Source organism: Muntiacus reevesi, chromosome 19, assembly GCF_963930625.1.
Source record: "Muntiacus reevesi chromosome 19, mMunRee1.1, whole genome shotgun sequence".
Lineage (NCBI taxonomy): Eukaryota > Metazoa > Chordata > Mammalia > Artiodactyla > Cervidae > Muntiacus > Muntiacus reevesi.
In genome coordinates, this window is record NC_089267.1 from 3,115,060 (window position 1) to 3,134,608 (window position 19,549).

Here is a 19,549-nt window from a genome sequence, read left to right on the forward strand (position 1 = left end):
AAGCTTCTTTCTTTCAATTAATCAATAGTTGTCACCTTCCATGTTTCCACCATTGGTCTATCAAAATTTTATGAGGGGTAAAAGAGTTTCCTTTGGAAACAATTTTATATTTAATTGATGCATGTAGCCAGAGAATGAAACTTCTATGAGCAAATGCTGAAAAGAATGCAGCAATATTTTTATGTTAACATTTAAGGTTTGCTCAGAATTTTATTGGATTTTAAAGTTATTGTTTTACCTCACCTAAAATTTAGATTTATAACTTTTAGTCTGCACACACACACACATACACACACACAAACACACACCCTTCTGTATTATCATATCTTTATTAAATAATTTAATTTAGTCAAGTGTTGTGTCCTTAGTGCAGAAAGTAATAAATAATTATGAAACATTATTGACCTTGTCATATGATTTCAGAAGGCAAAGAGTGATGTTTCTTCTGTAGTCCCCACCATAACAAAAGAAATTCTTCACTTTACAAGTATAATGCCTATTTAAAAAAATGAATTAAGATACATTATTTTCAGGAGAAAAATATTAAAATTGCACTTATGTAGGATCTGTTGCTTTCTGAGAAGTAGATGTGGTGGATTTAGAAAAGCTTCAGTTTCTGGCAATCATGCACCTGAAGTAAAACCTCAGTCCCTGAGCAACAAATAGTGGGCTCATGTGCCTTAATACATGCTATTTCTATTCTGTTAGAAAACAGAATAAAGTCTATACAAAGTGCTCCCTGAAAGATCTAGGCTGTCTAGGATGTCGACTATAGCCACTAAATTTGGCTATAAATAGGGACAGACACTGCTGGAATCAAATTTGATGAAAAGTGATAGAAAATACTTTCTTTCCAAAATTACCCAATTGATAGCTCATTAAAATGTGCATTTTAATTTATTATCTCATACTCTTTTTAAAGTTCCTCTTTAGCTTGATGAAGAATTCCATTGAATGGATGCACAATTTGGTATTAAAATTTATTACTTGCAAATATTTTTCTTAAATCAATCACAGAGCATTTCTGGAACCTGGCAAGCATGAAGTGGATAGAACTGTTGGGTCAGCCTGGGCATAATGAAGACTGTGTGTAAAGTGAAATTTTTGATAACTGAAATAAAATCAGCATATTAAAAAAGATCAAGCATGACCATATCTATTAAAAGCAATGTTTGTAACAATATTTTAGAAACTGTTACATTGGATTTTAGAGGCAGCATCTGAAACTAATATTATTGAGCATAAAAGACAAAATACTTTAATAAAATTATTTATAGATTAAAGGTAAATAATTTGGCAAGTTTCACTTTCTAGATATTCCTTTTTTCCATTTATTTTTTTTAGTTGGAGGCTAATTACTTTACAATATTGTAGTGGCTTTTTGCCATACATCTAGATTTTCATTTTCAAGATTTTTCACTAGCTAAAAACTGGTCATATGTTAAAAAATGTTACTGTATATAAAAATAGATTTATAGCTTTTCCCCATAAAACACATTTTAAAATTCCAAGATGGAGTGATTAGAGAGCTTCTCACTGGATTGCGATAAGTTGTCACACCTGTTTACTGTTTACAAAGGATTAAGACATGCAGAGTTCAACAGAATTCAAGAACTCATTAAAACAAACAAACAAACAAACAATCGAAAAAGCCTTGCACTGTACCAGCATAAATTACTTAATACGGGAGAAGCGTCAGTCATTTTCAGGCAGTCATCAATTGATTTTTATCTGTTAAACTGACAAATCAGAAGTGGGAAATTATCACAATTACATAGGCAGTGTTATCGCAATGTATATAACATCTGTCACTAATGCTAGCCAATTCAGTATTCTACAAAGGGAGGCATTGGTGCATTCAATATTACAAGGCTAACAATAGCTACTATATATTTTTTTTCACTTTAGAAACAAACAATCATGTGTGAAACAAACACATTTTGAGTCAAAGATAAGCAAATATGCATATTATCTATGTGGTTGTAGCAATTGCACTCCTTTCATTTTTAAGAAATAATGTTATTTCTTTCAATATTCCTTTGGGAGTTCTAATAAAACATGTAGAGAAAGTTGTGTTCCTTTCCTTTCTATATATGGCAACAAAAGTCTAAGATACCCAATTACAACCTGTGGCTCCAGTTTGAAAATAAAGGTTGCTTCATACCTATCCTCAAGTACATCTGTCTGAAGGGAATCATAATACTTTGGAATTTCTTTAAGATTAAAAACAACCACCCATCTTTAACTTTCTAGATTATGAAACATTTATTCAGTACCTTCTATTTGCTATAAGATGGGCCTATAATTTGACTAGATCATAGGCTGTGCTGCCAAGAAAGAAAGTCAATAAATCAGTAGAAGGAGTAAAGGAAGTAATTTATGGATAAATAAGGGAAAGAAAGGAAGACCTCATTCTAAAAAAGAAAAAAAAATGTGAGTAGCAGCAGAGAATTGTGTATGTGTATGACTTCTATATAATGCAACCACTAGAGCTATTAGATTAGAGCTTTTGAGCTGGTATAGAGAAATACTGAAAAATAAATTTATAAAATTAGGTAGAAGACAATTGTGTAAATACTCAAATGCTAGGGAAACTTGAGATTGGATTTAACTGCATTTGTAAAATAGAAAAAAAAAATTTTTTGAATAAAGAATTTCTGTGCCAAACTATAGCAAAAACAACAACAGCTAAAATTAATTGACTGCTTATTAAGAGTCTAGCATTTTATTAAGTAGTTAACATGGACTCCCTGGTGTCTCAGTTGGTAAAGAATCTTCCTGCAATGTAGGAGACCAAGGATTTTTACCTGAGGGGAAGGAAAATGCCCTGCAGAAGGGAATGGCTACTCTCTTCAGCATTCCTCCCTGGAGAATTCCATGGACAGAGGAGCTTGGCAAGCTACAGTTCATGGGGTCCCAAAGAGTCGGACATGACTGAGTGACTAACAACAAAATAGCACAGACTATTTCATTTAATTCAAGAGAAACCCATGAGATGGTTATTGATAACTATCAAAATGTTCCAGATCAACAATTAAAATTTAAAGAGCTTAAATAATATCTTAAAAGTCATAGAGGCAGGGAGTTGTAGACATGGTTTTGGAACACAAGGGTCCTTAAGTCTAATGGCTATGCTCTATTAACCATATACCTAGGCTACATTTCTGATCTCATTCATTATACACAAGCAGGAAACTGCACTAAATTTTCTTCATTTTGTAGATGAAGTAACCAAAGATTAGATAGCTAAAATTTGTAATTCACCCTTCTAGAATCTAATGATACATTTTACATAGTTTTCAAGTTCATCTCTCTGATATTTAATATTAATAAGAATGCAATTATAGAGTTTTTGAGAAATAAAGTCACATTTTAAAAGTATATTTAGAAAATTTAATTGGTTGTACTAAGCAAAATTATTTGAACAGAACATAATATACTTGTCATAATTCCTCATTTATATTTTTCTATGAGTTCAGCTTCTTGATGGTACTCCCATTTACAAAAGTTGGCTCATTTAAGGCTATAACTTTCATTTAGAAATAACTAAGATCATATATGAAGTGGAATGGATCACATTGCTGAAAATTGAACTTTATCCCTAATTATATCTATTTGATGGTTAAAATGACATGTATGTACCTGAAGGCCCTTGCTTAAGTTCCCTGAAAATTTACCTGCTTCGCCATAAAGAGAGAAGAATTTTAGAGATTAACAAAACAAAACAAAACAAAAAATAAAAATTAAAACAAACAAGAGCACGGGAAAAAAATATTGACACTTGTGATTGTGGTACTACTGGAAGAGGTTTGTTTTACTATTATTATTAGCTCACAGAAAGCTATAAAACTGAACAAAACATGAAAGCAAAAAGTTTGCAAAGATCTTGAAGAGTAAATAAAATGACAAAATTAAAAGGCAACAGTGCACTAACATACAAATATACATATAAGTGAGTGTATTTCTGTGTGCTTGTCTGTGTGCTTAGTTGGTCAGTCATGTCCAACTCTTTGAAACCCCATGGACTGTAGCATACTAGGTTCCTCTGTCCACAGGACTTTTCAGGCATTAATACAGAAGTGGGTAGCCAGTCCCTTCTCCAGGGGATCTTCCCAACCCAGGGATCAAACCAGGGTCTCCTCCATTGCAGGAAGATTCTTTACCATCTGAGCTACCAGGAAACTGACTGTGGCTCAGATAATGAAGTCCTTATTGCCAAATTCAGACATAAGATGAAGAAAGTAGGGAAAATCAATAGATCATTCAGATATGACCTAAATCAAATCCCTTATGATTACACAGTGGAAGTGGCAAATAGATTCAAGGGATTAGATCTGATAGAGCACCTGAAGAAATATGGATGGAGGTTGCTGACACTGTTTAAGAGGCAGTGGTCAAGACCATCCCCAAGAAAAGTAAATGAAAAAAGGCAAAATGGTTGTTTGAGGAGGACTTACAGATAGATAAGAAGAGAAGCCAAAGGCAAAGGAGGAAAAGAAAGATATACCCATTTGAATGCAGAGTTCCAAAAATAGCAAGGAGAGATAAGAAAGTCTTCCTCAGTGATCAATGCAAAGACATAGAGGAAAACAATATAATGGGAAAAAATAGAGACCTCTTTAAGAAAGTTAGAGATACCAAGTGAACATGTCTTGCAAAAAATGGATACCATAAAGGACAGAAATGATATGGACATAACAGAAGCATAGATATTAAGAAGAGGTGGCAAGAATACACAGAACAACTATACAAAAAATCTTCATGGCCCAGATTTCCACAATGGTGCAATCACACACCTAGAGCTAGACATCCTGAAATGTGAAATGAAGTTCTCCTTAGAAAGCATCACCATGAGCAAAACCAGTGGAGGTGATGGAATTCCAGCTGAACTATTTCAAATCCTAAAAGATGATTCTGTGAAAGTGCTGCACTCAATATGCCAGCAAATTTGGAAAACTCAGCACTGGACACAGGACTGGAAAAGGTCAGCTTTCTTTCCAATCCCAAAGAAAGGCAGTGCCAAAGAATATTCAAACTACTGCACATTAGTCCTCATCTCACATGCTAGCAAAGTAATGATCAAAATTCTCCAAGCCAGGCTTCAACAGTACATGAACTTAGAACTTTCAGAAGTTCAAGCTGGATTTAGAAAAAGCAGAGGAACCAGAGATCAAATTGCCAACACCCATTGGATCATCAAAAGAGCAAGAAAGTTCCAGAAGAACATCTACTTCTGTTTTTACTATACCAAAGCCTTTGACTGTGTGGATCACAACAGACTGTGGAAAATTCTACAAGGGAAGGGAATACCAGACCACCATACCTGCCTCCTGAGAAATCTGTATGCAGGTCACGAAGCAACAGTTAGAACTTGACATGGGACAACAGACTGGTTTCAAATTGGGAAAGAAGTTTGCCAAGGTTGTATATTGTCACCCTGCTTATTTAACTTATATGTAGAGTACATCATGTGAAATGCCAGGGTGGATGAAACACAAGCAGGATTAAAGATTGCCAGGAGAAACACCAAAAACCTCAGATATACAGATGACACCACCCTTATGGCAGAAAGCAAAGAACTAAAGAGTCTCTTGAAAGTGAAAGAGGAGAGTGAAAAAGTTGGCTTAAAAGTCAATACTCAGAAAACTAAGACCATAGCATCTGGTCCTGTCACTTCATGGCAAATAGATGGATAAACAGTGGAAGCAATAACAGACTTTATTTTTTGGGCTCCAAAATCACTGCAGATGGTGACTGCAGCCATGAAAGTAAAAGATGCTTGCTCCTTGGAAGAAACGTTATGACCAACCTAGACAGCATATTAAAAAGGAGACACATACTTTGCTGACAAAGGTCTATCTAGTCAAAGCTATGGTTTGTCCAGTAGTCATGTACAGATGTGAGAGCTGGACTATAAAGAAAACTGAGCACTGAAGAATTGATGCTTTTGAACTATTATGTTGGAAAAGACTCTTGAGAATCCCTTGGACTACAAGGAGATCGAACCAGTCAATCCTCAAGGAAATCAGTCCTGAATGTTCATTGGAAGGAGTGATGCTGAAACTGAAATTCCAATACTTTGGCCACCTGATGTGAAGAACTAACTCGTTGGAAAAGACCCTGTTGCTGGAAAAGATTGAAGCCCGATGGAGAAGGGGATGACAGAGGATTGGATAGTTGAATGGCATCACTGAGTCAATCGACGTGAATTTGAGCAAGCTCCTGGGGTTGGTGAAAGATGGGGAAGCCAAGGTCCTATAACCCAGGGGATGGTAAAAAGTCAGACGTGACTGAACTGAACTGAGTTACCAAGAAGCCTAATAAATACATGCATGTATATCTGAAGAGCAGAGAAAAGAATGACTGAATTAAAATGAGCACAGCCAGGGTGAAAAGTAGGATAATACAGAGTCTGTCATATGTGCAATTATAGAAGGAAAGGAGATTTTGGCAGTAAACATAATTTGAAATAATGGCTTAGAACTTTACAAACATGATGAAATCATTAACTTACAAATACAAAAAGCTTGTCAATCTCCAGGTAGAACAAATATAATCACTGGAGGCAGAGTACATTCAATATTCAAAATATTATATTATTAAATCAGCAAGATGGTAAAAAAGGCATACATAAAAGAAAAAAAAATAGTGCAAATGATAACTGACATTTTTGAGAAACACTGAAGGTTAGTGTACAGGATTAGCAAGTCAATGAAAACATGAGTACATTAAACCCAAAGTAAGTAGAGTAAGAATAAATGAGCAAAATAGAAAATGATAAAATAAATTAATGAAGCCAAAGTTTGGTAGATTAAAAATATAAACAGTATTTTTAAAAATCTATGAATTTGATAAAAGAAATGATACAAATTTTCAACACAATGAATGAAATAGTAGGCATTACTTCTGATTCCAAAAATATTAAAAGAGCAATAAGATAATATTATGACCATTATGACCCAAATTCAACAACCATTATGAAAAACTCCATTGTATAGCACAACCAACAAGGATTGGAAAATACTAATATGGCTGCAACTGTTAAAAGTAATTTAATTTTATCCAAAATTTTCTAACAAATATGCTATGTTTTAAGTGATTTCACAAATGAGTGATATTATACATTTAGGCAAGCAAATAATAGCAAGTTTATACATTTAGGCGAGCAAATAATAGCAAATGTATAGCAAATATATACTCTTCAAACTGAAGAGTCCAACTTAGCTATTATATTTCAAAGTTAAGGAACGCTAGAAAATTATGTAGATCAATACCCCACACGAATATAACAGAAATATAATAGAAAAAAAAAGCTTATTAAAAAGTACTACCAACCAAATGTAGAGCATATAAAAAAAAATCATGTCCAATTGAGATATAGTCATGGTGTACAATGTTGGTTACATATGAAAATCTGTAATTCATAAATTAGCTGCAGTTGTTACAAAATCATGAAATCATTTGAGACATCATAAAATCATCTCAGTATATGCAAGAAAAATATTTGACAAAATGTATTATCCAATCCTTATAAAAATTATCAACAATATATAAATAGAGTGAGTCTTTATTTGACAAAGATATCTATGTAAAACATACAGCTAATATTAGACAATGAAGAAATAGTGAATATTTTTAACAGCAAGAAAAAGAGGATATCCCTTTTGTTATTAAACACTGTATCAGGGGGCCTAGCTAAGGCAATGAAATAAAATCAAAGGGTATAATATTAGAAAGATATATATAAAGATAACTTTATTTGCAGATAATAAAATTGTTTAGATAGAAAATCTTAAGGAAACTGGAGGAATAACTGGAGATAACAAATGCATGAAGCACAAGCTGGAACAAAGATTGCTGGCATAAATGGTAGGAAATTCAGATATGCAGATGACATCACCCTTAAGGCAGAAAGCGAAGAGAAACTAAATAGCCTCTTGATGAAGGTAAAAGAGGAGATAAAAAAGCTGACTTAAAACTAAACATTCAAAAACGAAAGAACTATACAAAAGATATGTTAATGACCTTGATAACCTGGATGGTGTGATCACTCATGTAGGGTCAGACATCCTGAATGTGAAGTGAAGTGGACCCTAGGAAGAATCACTACGAACAAAGTTAGTAGAGGTGAAGGAATTCCAGCAGAGCTATTTTAAATCTTAAAAGATGATGTTGTTAACGTGCTGCACTCAACATGCCAGTAAATTTGGAAAACGCGGCAGTGACCACAGTTCTGGAAAAGGTCAGTTGTCATTCTAATTCCAAAGAAAGGCAATGCCAAAGAATATTCAAAGTACCACAAAATTTCACTTATTTCACACACCAGCAAAGTAATACTCAAGATTTTCCAAGTTTGGCTGCAATAGTACATGAACTGAGAAATTCCAGATTTTCATCCTGAATTTGGAAAAGGCAGAGGAACCAGAGGTCAAATCACCAACATCCATTGGTCCATAGGAAAAGAAAGAGAGTTCTAGAAAAAGCATCTACTGCTTCATTGACAACACTAAAGCTTTTGACTGTGTGGCTCACAATAAACTTGTCACCCTGCTTATTTAACTTATATGCAGAGTACATCATGTGAAATGCCAGGCTGGATGAAGCACAAACTGGAATCAAGATTGCCAGGAGAAATACCAATAACCTCAGATAAGCAGATGACACCACCCTTACAGAAGAAAGCGAAGAAGAACTGAGGAGCCTCTTGATTAAAGTGAAAGAGGAGAGTGAAAAAGTTGGTTTAAAACTCAGCATTAAAAATACTAAGATACGGCATCTGGTCCCATCACTTCATGAAAAATAGATGGGGGAACAATGAAAAGAGTGACAGAGTGTTTTCTTGGGCTCCAAAATCACTGCATATGGTGACTGCAGCCATGAAACCAAAATAGACTTGCTCCTTGAAAGAAAATCTCTGACCAACCTAGAGCATATTAAAAATCAGAGACATTACTTTGCCGACAAAGATCCATCTAGTCAAAGCTACGTGTTTTCCAGTAGTCATTTATGGATGTAAGAGTTGGATCATAAAGAAAGCTGAGCACCAAAGGATTGATGCTTTTGAACTGTGGTATTGTAGAATACTTTAAAGAACTCCTTGAAATGCAAGGAGATAAAACCAGTTAATCCTAAAGACAATCAGTCCTGAATATTCATTGGAAGGACTGATGCTGAAGTTGAAGTTCCAATATTTTGGCCACCTGATTGGAAGAGATAACTCATTAGAAAAGTCCCTGATTCTGGGAAAGGTTAAAGGCAGGGTAGAAAGGGATTATAGTGGAAGAGATAGTTGGATGGCATCACTGACTCAATGGACATGAGTTTGAGCAAGCTTTGGGAGATGTTGAAGGACAGAGAAGCCTGGCTTGCTGCAGTCCATGGGGTTGCAAAGAGTTGGACAGACCTGAGCAACCAAACAACAACATGTTTCAGAAGTTTAACTAAATTTATGCTTATTGAGCATCAACTCCTTTTATTTATAATCAATTTATATTTGCATTCCTTAACACAAAAACTAAAAAGAAGTCATGATCATCCTGATCTCTCATAATTATTAATAATTTTCACTCATTAAATGAATAATATATGCCACATATTTAGTCAACACACAAATTATCATGAGACAATTTCCAGTGGAATGGGGAGCTCCTGGATGCATTGTTTGGCCAATCAGTCAAAAGGGAATTTATCTCAATAGACGGGCACAAAAAAAAAAAAAAAAAAAAAAAAACAGTAGGACAAAGGAAATTCTTTGTGTTAGCAATTGGATACAGAGCCTTTACTTATTTTAGTATTATATTATTGTGGATTATTCTGTGCTTAGAAGAACATGTCATCATTAATGCTAATAATGATCACAGTGACTAGAGAATTAAGAAAATGATACTACAGAGTAAGGTTTTACAATATAAATAACAATCTAAATTACATAAAAGCCTTCCTAGTCAATAACTAAGAAAATAATATGCACCATTAAGAGTGTAGCTTGTCCAACTATTTGTCACAATTTCACCTCTCAGTTTTATGAATACTAAGCCATAGACCTGATTGTACCTGTAATGTGCCTATCGGACTCAAGTAACATGATTATTTATCTACCATACTTAACAAATTACACTTACAAGAGTAAGGCTAGTTCAATTCTCTCCTTGGCAGGGGGTTAGAGAAAGGGTGGAATGTACTGAGATTAGTTTTCAAGGCTTTATCAGAATTGAGTTGCAAAATAGGATTAAAGTTCAATTTTAAAAATGAAATATATATATATATATATATATATATATCTGATTTACCACCTGCTAGCTTTCCTTTTAATGGACAAAATGCTATTCTCATTCTACCCACTGGCAGAGATTTTGAAAATGAGGAACTTTTCTCTACCTTGGAAAATGTTCTGCCTCCCTCTGCTTTAAACCTCTAATGAAATGTTCTTAGTAAACTTTACTTATCAGATTGGTTATCTCTTAGAATGATACCTGTGGTTATCATGTCCTGAAAAATTATTTTTCCAGTACAATGTCATGGCTTCCAAGATTTATTAATCTTGGCTACAGAGATCACAGCATGGCTTCCAACAAACCTTCTTGAATCCCAAATCTAAAACTATTATTTGCAGCTGTAACTTAATCCTAAACTAAGACTGAGAGTTTATTTTCTGACAGTCACTTGTTCCAATATCAAATCATTTTTGAAAAGTTTTGAAAATCTGGAACTGACCATAAGAATTTTAATACTTCCATTATTTTATAATAATACTTAGTTTTTTGAAATATCCATTATGAAGTTATAAAATTAGAGAAAATAATTTTATAATAGATAATATAAATCTTGTGTAACATTTTCAAGCTGAGAAAAACAGAATTACAAGGAAGAATACATTTCATTTAATTTTAGATTGAATTTTTACTTCTTAATTTCATTTTTATAATGTTTGAAATTATATAGTTTTACCTCATGGCTAATTATTATTTTCATACTCTTTCACAATATTGAGGTGTCCTAAAAATCAGGATTTTTTTTCTCAAAAGTCTCACTAGTTTTAAAATAGGATTGTACTTATTTCTTTGTCATCTTTATTTAAAATTGCATTAGATATAGATGATTAGACTGATCCCATAATCATAGTTATAATATTCTAAAATATATTAACTCCAAAATTTTCAGTCTTCAGTGAAACTTAAGAGCAGTGAAATTTTGACACAAAGGATAATTTATGTAATGCATGCGTGCATGCTAAGTTGCAGCAGGCATGTCTACTTCTTTGCAGTCCTATGAACTGTAGCCCACTAGACTCCTCTGTCCAGGGGATTCTTCAGGCAAGAATACTGCTGTGGGTTATCATGCCCTCCTACAGGGAATCTTCTTGATCTAAGGATCAAACTTGAGTCTCTTATGTCTCGTGCATTGGCAGACAGGTTCTTTACCATTAGCACCACTTGGGACAACAGCTTATGTAATAGCAATTGATTCATAAGTCATTGGGAATATAAAATTTATAACTATTAATATAACTATTTGGAACACTATGATCTCATTAAAAAATTCTGCTTCATATATAAAATAGTTTTAATATGCAAAGATCAGAAAGATTATACATATATACATAAAAGATGATACAAAGTCCTAAAAGACTTTTGAAGAAATTCATTAGGAAAGTATGTATAACTGAAAAGAGAGATGGATGGATACATAGATACATATGTGCATGCATAACACATACATTATAACTATGAAAAGCGTGATATTTTCTGTATATTTTTGGCTAAGACTTTAAGTCATTGAATAATACAATACATACCCCAAAATATTTCAGAATATTACAGTTACTAGGTCTTCTAAGAGAGTCATCAGGTCATTTTTCCAATAATAACACAAGTTCATGCTCATGGAGTATCATCATCATCTCACAGTAATTCAGTCATATCTGGCACTTTGCGACCCCATGAACTGCAGCACACCAGGCTTCCCTGTCCCTCACCACCTCCCAGAGCTTGCTCAACCCATGTCCATTGTGTCAGTGATGCCACCCAGCTATCTCGGGCTCTGTCATCCCCTTCTACTTCTGTCTTCAACGTTTACAGCATCATGGTCTTTTCTAATGAGTAGGCTCTTCCAATCAGATGGCCAAAGTATTTGAGCTTCAACTTCAGCATCAGTCCTTCCAATGAACATTCAGGATTGATTTTCCTTAGAATTGACTGGTTGGATCTCCTTGTAGTCCAAGGGACTCTCAAGAGTCTTTTCCGATGGGAGGAGCTAAGATGGTGGAGGAATAGGATGGGGAAACAACTTTCTTCCCTACAAATTCATTGAAAGAACATTTGAATGCTGAGCAAACTCCACAAAACAACTTCTGATCACTAGCAGAGGACATCAGGCATCGAGAAAAACAGCCTATTGTCTTCAAAAGGAAGTAGGACAAAATATAAAAGATAAAAAGAGAGACAAAAGAGTTAGGGACAGATATCCATTCCAGGAAGGGAGCCTTAATAGAGGAAGTTTCCAAACACCAGGAAACCCTCTCACCGGCGGGTCTGGGGGAAGTTTTTGAATCTCGGAGGGCAACCTAACAGGGAGGAAAAATAAATAAAACCCACAGATTACAAGCTTAAATGCAACTCCCAGCAGAAAAGTACCCCAGACACCCTCATCCGCCACCAGCAAGTGGGGGCTGAATGGAGAGGAGCAGGCTGCATTGCTTAGGGTATGGACCAGATATGAAGGCCCTCAGGGCAATCTGAGGGAGCTAACGTAAGAGAGCAACTTAAACTGTGGGATAGCAAGAGAGAGAGAGAATTAACCTGCAAAATGCCCTAACCTAAGGCACAGCCAGCCCATTCACAGAACAAAAGACAGAGAAGAGCTAGCTGGCTGCGGACGGCCCATCCCCCACAGGAGGCAGAAGGCAGGGGGGAGGAGAAAGGGGCAAACTCGGCTCGAGAGAGGGCATCCCCTACCAAGCTGCAAACAGGCTTCCAGTTTCTAACCAAAGACTTCCTGAGATTCTGGGTGGTTGACATCCGCCAGGAGGGTCACAGCCAGAGATCAGCTCCCCAGAAGAGACACAAGGTGCACCAGACTGCCGGGCTGGAAACTGAGTCAGGGACACGGAGGGGAGAAGTTGCGCTGCACCTGAAGAGAGTGCACTCATCAAGCTCCTGGTTCCCTGAGCTGCTCAGACAGGGAAGGCACAAAATGTAGGCCCAACTGAGTCTGCGCCTTTGTGGAGTACCCAAAAACTTGAACCTGAGTGGCTTAGGCTTGGGACATGCACGCAACTCAGGGCCCGCTCCCTGGAGAGCAGCCTGGAGCCTGAGCAGTGTAGACGGGGAAAGCACACACGCTGCAAGCGGGGGCAAACCCAGAGTGGTGAGAACACTGCGAGCACTCCCCACACACGCCAGTGATATTTGTCTGCAGTGCCCCTCCCTCCCCACAGCACGACTGAACAAGGGAACCTAAACAAGAGACCACCTCTGCTCACTTCTGTCGGGGTGGAAATTAGACCCTGTAGAGACCTGCAAAGAGAAGCTAAATAAACAAAGGGAACCACCTTAGAAGTGACAAGTGCAACAGATTAAAAATCCCTGTAGTTAACACTGATTACACTGGATGGACCTATAGATATTGAGAAGTGTAAGCTGGAAAAAGGAGCTATCTGAAACTGAACAGAACCCACACTGTCCACAACAACTCTAGAGAAATTTCTAGATATATTTTTACTATTTTTTAAAATTATTATTTTTCTTTTTTTTTAAAGTCCTCTATTACTCCTTTATTACTCCTTAATTTTCATTTTTATAACCCACTATAATCTTGCCCAAAAAACGACCCTATTTTTAAGGTGATCTTCATATTTATTTCTTAATTTTTTTGTGTTTTTATTTTTAATATTGTACTTTTAAGAGTCTAACCTCTACTCTACTTTGTTTTTCGGTATTTGATATCAATTTTGGACATTTAAGAATCCAATCTTCAGTGCCCATTTTTACTCAGGAGTGTGATGACTGATTTGATTACTCTCTCCCACTTTTTGACTCTCTTTTTTTCTCCCCCAGATCAACTCTATTTCCTTCCTCCCTCTTCTCTTCTCAATCCAATTCCGTGAATCTCTGTGGGTGTTCTGGGCTGCGGAGAACACTTAGGGAACAGAGTACTGCCTAGATCTGTCTCTCTCCTCTTGAGTCCCCCTTTTTCTCCTCCAGCTTACCTCTATCTCCTTCCTTCCTCTGCTCTTCTTCATGTAGCTCTGTGAACCTCTCTGGGTGTCCCTCACTGTGGAGAATATTTTCACCACTAACCTAGAAATTTTATTATCAGTGCTGTATAGTTGAAGAAGTCTTGAGGCTGCTCAAAGAATAAGACTGAAATACAGAGGCAAGAGGCTTAAGCCCAAAACCTGACAACACCAGAGAACCCCTGACTACAGGGAACATTAATTAAAAAGAGATCATCCAAAAGCGTCCATACCTACACTGAAACCAACCACCAACAAAGAGCCAATAAGTTCCAGAGCAAGACATACCACACAAATTCTCCAGCAACGCAGGAACATAGCCGTGAGCATCAATATACAGGTTGTCCCAAATCACGCCAAACCCACACACCCATCTCAAAACTCACTACTGGACACTCCATTGCACTGCAGAGAGAAGAAATCCAGTTCCACCCACCAGAACACCGATGCAAGTTTCCCTAACCAGGAATCCTTGACAAGCCATCATCCAACCTCACCCACTGGGAGAAACCTCCACAATAAAAAGGAACCACAGACTACCAGAATACAGAAAGCCCACCCCAAAAATAGCAATCTAAATAAGATGAAAAGGCAGAGAAATATCCAGAAGGTAAAGGAACATGAAAAATGCCCACCAAGCCAAACAAAAGAGGATGAGATAGGGAATCTACTTGAAAAAGAATTTAGAATAATGATAATAAAAATGATCCAAAATCTTGAAAATAAAATGGAGTTACAGAGAGAAAGCCTGGAGACAAGGATTGAGAAGATGCAAGAAATGATTAACAAGGACTTAGAAGAAATTAAAAAAAAAAAAAGTAAATTAAAAATGAATAATGCAATAAAGGAGATTAAAAACACTTTGGAGGGAACCAACAGTAGAATAATGGAGACAGAAGATAGGATAAGTGATGTAGAAGATAAAATGGTGGAAATAAATGAAACAGAGAGGAAAAAAGAAAAGAAAAATAAAGAATGGAAAGAAATGACCACAATGTCAGGGACCTCTGGGACAATGTGAAACGCCCCAACATTCGTATCATAGAAGTCCCAGAAGAAGACAAAAAGAAAGGCCATGAGAAAATACTTGAGAGACAATAGCTGAAAACTCCCCTAAAATCGGAAAGGAAATAGTTACACAAGTCCAAGAAACCCAGAGAGTCCCAAACAGGATAAACCCAAGGTAAAGCACCCCAAGACACATATTTAATCAAATTAACAAAAATCAAGCACAAAGAACAAATACTAAAAGCAGCAAGGGAGAAACAACAAATAACACACAAGGAGATTCCCGTAAGGATAACAGCTGACCTTTCAATAGAAACTCTTCACTCCAGAAGGGAATGGCAGGACATACTTAAAGTAATGAAAGAGAATAACCTACAACCCAGATTACTGTACCCAGCAAGGATCTCATTCAGATATGAAGGATAATTCAAAAGCTTTAGAGACAAGCAAAAACTGAGAGAATTCAGCACCACCAAACCATCTCTTCAACAAATGCTAAAGGATCTTCTCTAGACAGGAAACACAGAAAGTTTGTATAAACGCGAACCCAAAGCAACAAAGTAAATGGCAACGGGGCCATACTTATCAATAATTACCTTAAATGTAAATGGGTTGAATGTCCCAACCAAAAAACAAAGACTGGCTGAATGGATACAAAAGCATATATATATGGATATATATGTTGTGCACAAGAGACCCACCTCAAAACAAGGGACACATACAGACTGAAAGTGAAGGGCTGGAAAAAAATATTTCATGCAAACTGAGATGAAAAGAAAGCAGGAGTCGCAATACTCATATCAGATAAAATAGACTTTAAAGTAAAGGCAGTGAAAAGAGACAAAGAAGGATACTACATAATGATCAAAGGAACAATCCAAGAAGAAGATATAATAATTATAAACATATGCACCCAACATAGGAGCACCGCAATATGTAAGGCAAATGCTAACACATATGAAAGAGGAAATTAACAATAACACAATAATAATGGGAGACTTTAATACCCCACAAACACGTATGGATAGATCAACTAAACAGAAAATTAACAAGGGAACACAAACTTTAAATGACACAGTGGACCAGCTAGACCTAATTGATATCTATAGGACATTTCACCCCAAAAAATCAATTTCACCTTTTCCTCAAGTGCACACGGAACTTTCTCCAGAATAGATCACATCCTGGGCCATAAATCTAGCCTTGGTAAATTTAAAAAAATTGAAATAGTTCCAGTCATCTTTTCTGACAACAATGCAGTAAGATTAGATATCAATTACAGGGGAAAAAAAACAAAAAACAAACAAACAAAAAAAAAAACAACCTAATAAAAATTTCAACATATGGAGGCTAAATAACATGCTTCTGAATAACCAACAAATCATAGGAAAAAATCAAAAAAGAAATCAAAATATGCATGGAAGTGAACAAAAGTGAAAATACAGCAATCCAAAACCTATGGGACACTGTAAAAGCAGTACTAAGGGGAAGGTTCAGAGCAATACAGGTTTTCCTCAAGAAACAAGAAAAAAGTCAAATAAAGAACCTAACACTACACCTAAAGCAACTAGAGAAGGAAGAAATGAAGAACCCCAGGGTTAGTAGAAGGAAATGAATCTTAAAAATTAGGGCAGAAATAAACGAAAAAATAAACAAAACATACCATAGCCAAAATCAACAAAGCTAAAAGCTCTTTTTTTAAAAAAGATAAATAAAATTGACAAACTGTTAGCCAGATTCATCAAGAAACAGAGAGAAGAAACAAATAAGCAAAATTAGAAATGAAAATAGAGAGATCACAACAGATAACAATGAAATACAAAGGATCATAAGAGACAAATACCAGCAGCTATATGCCAATAAAATGGACAATTTGGAAGAAATGGACAAATTCTTAGAAAAGTATAACTTTCTAAAACTGAACCAGTAAGAAATAGATGTTAACAGACCCATCACAAGCATGGAAATCAAAACTGTAATCAGAAATCATCCAGCAAACAAAAGCCCAGGACCAGATGGCTTCACAGTTGAATTCTACTAAAAATTTAGAGAAGAGCTAACACCCATCTTACTCAAACTCCTCGAGAAAATTGCAGAAGAAGGTAAACTTCCAAACTCATTCTATGAGGCCAACATCACCCTAATTCCAAAACCAGACAAAGATGACACACACACACAAAAAAAGAAAACTACAGGCCAATATCACTGATGAAAATAGATGCAAAAATCCTCAACAAAATTCTAGCAAAGTGAATCCAACAACGTATTAAAAAGATCATACATCATGACCTAGTGGGGTATATCCCATGAATGCAAGGATTCTTTAATATCCACAAATCAATCAATGGAATACACCACATTTACAAACTGAAAGTTAAAAAGCCATATGATTATCTCAATAGATGCAGAAAAAGCCTTTGACAAAATTCAACATCTATTTATGATTAAAAAAAAAGACAAACTCTAGAAAGCAAGAATGGAAGGAACATACGCCAACATAATAAAAGCCACAGCAAGTATTACCCTCGATGGTGAAAAATTGAAAGCATTTCCCCTAAAATCAGGAACAAGACAAGGGTGCCCACTCTCACCACTACTATTCAATACAGTTTTGGAAGTTTTGGCCATAGCAATCAGAGCAGAAAAATAAATAAAATGAATCCAGATAGAAAAAGAAGAAGTAAATCTCTCAATGTTTGCAGATGACATGATCCTCTACATAGAAAGCATTAAAGACTCTACCAGAAAATTATTGGAGCTCATCAATGAATATAGTAAAGTTGTAGGATATAAAATTAACACATAGAAATCCCTTGCATTCCTATACACTAACAATGAGAAAACAGAAAGAGAAATTAAGGAAACAATACCATTCACCATTGCAACAAAAAAGAATAAAATGCTTAGGAGTATATCTACATAAAGAAACAAAAGACCTATATGTAGAAAACTATAAAACACTGATGAAAGTAATCAAAGAGGACACAAATAGATGGAGAAATACACTGTTTTCGTGGATTGGAAGAATCAATATTGTCAAAATGACTATGCTACCCAAAGCAATCTATAGATTCAATGCAATCCCTATCAAGTTACCAACGGTATTTTGCACAGAACTAGAACAAATAATTCCACAATTTGCATAGAAATACAAAAAAATCTCGAATAGCCAAAGCAATCTTGAGAAAAAAGAATGGAATTGGAGGGATCAACCTGGCTGACATGAAGCTCTACTACAAAGTCACAGTCATCAAGACAATATGGTACTGGCACAAAGACAGACATATAGATCAATGGAACAAAATAGAAAGCCCAGAGATAAATCCACGAACCTATGGACACCTTATCTTCAATAAAGGAGGGAAGAATATACAATGGAAAAAGACAACCTCTTTAACAAGTGGTGCTGGGAAAACTGGTCAACCACTTGTAAAAGAATGAAATTAGAACACTTTCTAACACCATACACAAAAATAAACTCAAAATGGATTAAAGATTTAAATGTAAGACCAGAAGCTATAAAACTCCTAGAGGAGAACATAGGCAAACACTCTCTGTCATAAATCACAGCAAGATCCTCTATGACCCATCTCCCAGAATATTGGAAATAAAAGCAAAAATAAACAAATGGGATCCAATTAAACTTAAAAGCTTTTGCACAACAAAGGAAACTATAAGTAAAGTGAAAAGACAACCTTCAGAATGGGAGAAAATAATAGTAAATGAAGAAACAGACAAAAGATTAACCTCAAAAATATACAAGTGACTATTGCAGCTCAATTCCAGAAAAATAAATGATCCAATCAAAAAATGGGCCAGATATCTAAACAGATGTTTCTCCAAAGAAGACATACAGATGGCTAACAAACACATGAAAAGATGCTCAACATCACTCATTACCAGAAAAATGCAAATCAAAACCACAATGAGGTTCCATTACACGCCAGTCAGAATGGCTGCTATCCAAAAGTCTCCAAGCAATAAATGCTGGAAACGGTGTGGAGAAAAGGGAACCCTCTTACACTGTTGGTGGGAATGCAAGCTGGTACAGCCGCTATGGAGAACAGTGTGGAGATTTGTTAAAAAACTGGAAATAGAACTGCCATATGACTCAGCAATCCCACTCCTGGGCATACACACTGAGGAAACCAGAACTGAAAAAACACGTATACCCCAATGTTCATCACAGCACTGTTTTTAATAGCCAGGACATGGAAGCAACCTAGATGCCCATCAGCAGACAAATGGATAAGGAAGCTGTGGTACATATCCACAATGGAATATTACTCAGCCATTAAAAAAATTCAT